The sequence below is a fragment of the Nannospalax galili genome, unplaced genomic scaffold, assembly GCF_000622305.1.
Source record: "Nannospalax galili isolate Female #2095 unplaced genomic scaffold, S.galili_v1.0 scaffold305, whole genome shotgun sequence".
NCBI classification, from domain to species: domain Eukaryota; kingdom Metazoa; phylum Chordata; class Mammalia; order Rodentia; family Spalacidae; genus Nannospalax; species Nannospalax galili.
The window spans coordinates 4,699,133-4,703,440 of NW_008356258.1; the positions used below are offsets into that span (position 1 = coordinate 4,699,133).

General features: G+C 44.5%; 1 pseudogene; it reads right to left on the reverse strand.

Moving 5' to 3' along the window:
• Positions 1–1,015: 1,015 nt before the first annotated feature.
• LOC115067811 lies at positions 1,016–1,451 on the reverse strand (annotated as a pseudogene).
• Positions 1,452–4,308: the final 2,857 nt, after the last annotated feature.

Below are 4,308 nucleotides of genomic sequence, written 5' to 3' on the forward strand. Positions count from 1 at the left end.
TTCAAATCCAAAATCTTAAAATTCAAAAGTTTATGAACAGTGGAGTTTGAACTTCTGGTGTAGGGATGCTCACCCTGTCTCTTACTCTCTGTTCCTTCAGCTATAGAACGAGTAGACTACAGCATTCAGAGTTGATGCTTGGGATTAAGTGAGATAATGCAAGTCAGGTGTCTAACCCGGGGCCTGCTACAAGGAGGTTCTCCTCACGAAAGCACTACAGGTAACTATGCTTCCTCCACACTCCACCTAAAGGAGTAGCCCCCAGTGCTTACTAAGCTCCATCTGTTGACCCTGGCATACTTGAATATCATTTTAGTTTTAGACTCACCTAATATTTGTTTTGTTTGTTTTTTTTAAATATTTTACTAGTTTTATTTTATGTGTATGAGTATATTGATTGCATGTGTGTAAGTGCACCCATGCCATGCAATGCCTTTGGAGGGCAGAAGAGGGAATTGAATTCCCTTGATACTGGAGTTATGGATGGTTGTTAGCTGCCATGTGAGTGCTGGGAATCGAACCTGGGTCCTCTGCAAGGGCAGCCAGTGCTCTTAACCATGGAGCCATCTCTCTAGCCCGTTACTTATTTTTAGTTTTTATTTTCGAGACAGGCTCTCAACTATGTAGCCCTGGCTGACCTGGAATTCATTATGTGGACCAGGCTGGCCTCAAACTTGGAGAAATCTGCTTGCTTCTACCTCTCCAATGCTAGGATTAAAGCTGTGAGCTACTACATCCAGTTAAGATTTGTTTTTGTTTTTGCTTTCTTAGTTTTTATTCACAGTCATAAACTAACTCTGCAATCCAGCTAGACTTGGAGGGGAGTAAGGAAAATACGGAGCCCAAGAAACTGCACCTAGAGCACAAAGATTATGAAACATTGCGTGTGGATGGGGCGAAGGGTGCTCTTCTGAGCCACGGAAGGAAAGGTCTGGTGGTGAAGATGCACACAACTCAGAAGCATTAGCATTGCCCACGTTTGGCAGGGGTGATCTTCTTGCTGGTTTTGCAGTTCTTATCCCAACCCTCTCCATTTGCTCATGCCTTCTTTCATCTTGCCAAAGATCGCATGCTTGCCATCCAACCACTGTGTCTTAGCAGTGTGGATGAAATCCTGGGACCATTTGTGCTTGGTGCAGCATTGGTCATGGACAAGGTACCAGGATGAAGGTCTCATCCTCACATTTCTCCCTGTAGATGAACTTGTTACCAGTGCCATTGTAGTACATGAAGGCACCACCTAGGTACATGAGTCCTGGAGTAATTCTGTGAAAGGAGGACCTCTTATAACCAAATCCTTTCTCTCTAGTGTTCAGAGCACGGAAGTTTGCTACTATCTCTGGAACTTCGCCTGCAGACAGCTCAAAGGATACACAGCCATTGAACACAATGTAGAAGAACAGGATGGGGTTCACAATGCTGTAGCAAGCGGACACAGGGGACAGCAGCATCTGCCTAAGATTTGTTTCGGCTGTAAGCATTAGAGGACCTAGATTTCAAACTGTTTAAGCAGGACAGGAATCCCTTTCTGATAGAAGATTTATGCAAGACAGCACAGGTCATCTTTTTGCTCGAGTCCTGGGTGACCTAGGCAAGTTCTGAGTTGCTTTTCTGTCACACAAGACTTTTATCCCAAGTTATGACATGTTCGTGACTGTTTCAGGTTCAGCCAGAACAGAGCAGGTAATCAACATGTCCCCAGTCTAACTACAAGGATAGAGGAGTGTTAAAGAAAAAAATAGGCAAGTTTTTCAAAAAACATAAAAGCCGTTACACTTTCTATTCGCTGGCTAGAGCTGAGGCATATGGCCACTTCTAACTGCAAGATGGGCAGGTGTGTGTTCAGCTGACAGCCAAGATTTCTGTTACTGTGGAAGAAGTGTGGGTGAATGAAACTCAGCCACAGCCCTGTGGTTGTGAACTCAGTGCTGTCGGTACAGGTGTTTCCACCCTGTGTGTACTCAGATAGGCTGTTCTGGACATAGTCACTGACGGCGAAGCCTGCTCTGTCTCCTGACTGTCGCTGGCTGAAAACGGGGTTGCAAGATGGTTTCCTTGTCCCCCTTTATTCACGTTTTGGGTTCTCTTAAAAATCTCCCACCCCAATATTCCTATTAATAATCCACAGCGATGTCATTGGTACCTGTTGGTTTTGCTTGCTGACGGTTTCACTCCCTTTTCTTTTTCTTGAGCTCCTTTTCCTTAGGAAGCCACTCCTCCTTTGCTACATGTGGTTTGGGAGTACGGGGTGGGGTGATTTTTAGCATTCTGCTGGGACAGCAAATCACAGTCCCCCCGTGGGACTGCTACTCAGTGCTTTGCCATAGATTGGCTTAAAATAGGCCCAGTAGGCTTTTTCAGGGAGTATAGAAATGCATACTGGGCCAAAGAGCTCTCTCCTGACTTCAGGCAGGGATGCTAAACTGAAATTGGATAAGCTGGGAGCTGTCTTTAGCCATGTTACTCTACAACATAGGCATGCATATTTTAACATGCCTGCATGCACGCGTGTGAGCACACTCACACACGTGCATATGTAGAAGAAGACTGTCTTCATCAAAGCAAGACAGCGAAGGACAGAGATAAGAAATAAAGATAATGAGCGAGTGATCTTTGATAATACTCCTTCAGTTCTTTGGAGCCTTGAAGGCCAATACACCCCTAGCACCTCAGTTTTATATCTCTGAATTCTTTTGCTTCATCCTGAGTTGGGTTTCTGTCGTCATGACTGAGAGAAACTTGCATGCGCCTGTCATTCAAAATCCACAGGCAGCAGAGCTCCGGACCTGGAAGTGTCGCAGTGTAACTGACAGGGCAACTTCACTTGCCACTGCAGTGAGGAAGGCTACCTGAGAATTGTCAGGCTTTTCGTCAGAACAGAGGACAAAGCATTTCCTTACATAAAACACAATGCAATCAACAGCACTCTGCTGTGTATATAAAAATATGTGATCGGTTATTGGCAAATAGCTACGGGCAGGAAAATGCCGTTCTATACAGTTGGCATCTAGTGTAGATTGTATTTCCACATTTAAGTGTACTCTCAAAGGTAATACCATATGACTTGTGGTCACTGCAGAGCTGATTGGGTTGCCAACTTTAAATTTTTAAAACTGTTCCTATCAGGAGCTTTCTGGCAGTTGATTGCAGTGCAAGCTGGGGTTGTGTTACTAGCTAGCTGATCTGCTAAAGGACAGCAGCTGAGGTTCAAAGGAAGGTGTCAGTCAAGAAAATAACTGTGCCCTGAACTTGGTCTTGTTTTGATTAAGCAAACATTCACAAGGGTGGTGGAAGAACACTGATAATGGTTGTTATTGAAAGTAGCTTTTGAAAGGTAAAAGCTTGGTTTTTAAATGCTTCTGACCTATTTTTGCATACATCTATGAGCGTGCTTTGATTCCCCCTCTTCTTTTTCTATTCTTTCTTTAGTCCTTCCAAATTTCCTTTCACAATCTCTAGGTTGGAGTCCAGAGTAGAGCCAAATGCTGGCATGCATCCCAGCCTGAGGCCATCACATGGATTCTGCTGCTTGAGTTGGATTTCTCCCATCCCAGATAACTAGGCTGTGCTGCTGGGGACACATGAGGTACACGGACATCTGTGAGAGATGGCCCCTCAGTCCTCTCCTGGGACCACTGTGTGGTCAGTTGAGACCATCAGCATTGGCCTTGGAAGGTGGCATAGTCTATCAGTGGAAAGAACTCTTGCTTAGGCTAAGGAGCTGGATTCTGGTCTTCAGTTCTGTGTGGTCCTGGGGAGATCCCTAACATTCTCCAAGCATCTATTTTCTCATCTATTAAGTGACAAGATTGGAATATGTAATGCTCCATTTTCCAACATTCATGATTCAGAAGACTCAATTTCGTCCAAGGCACATACAATCCCACTTAATAAAGTTCATGTTATGATAGGATTCCTCTCTACACTTGTAAAAGAAAATAAAAATAGATATTTTGTTTACAGTTGTAAGAACAGAATGGGACTGCCTTTGGTGTCATTCCAGCATTGGTTTAGGAAGCATTAGCAGAGAAGTGTAATGAATTGAGGCCTCAACCTGACCTTTCATTGTAAATAGGGTGTGACTGGTCCCCTTCCGTTCAAGCATCTTGAAAGTATCACACAGCAGCAGAGTGCAGTGAGAATTCAGTGCAAATCAGTGAACTCCATGGCAGGAAGAGTTCCACAACTCTCTAGTCAAGCGTGTCACTGTGATGCCTAGTGAGGTTCCTGCCCCAAACATCCCCCTAGTTATCACTGTAAGGCGCCACAGTCACCCCGGCTCTTCGTACATCATTGAGTACACGCATA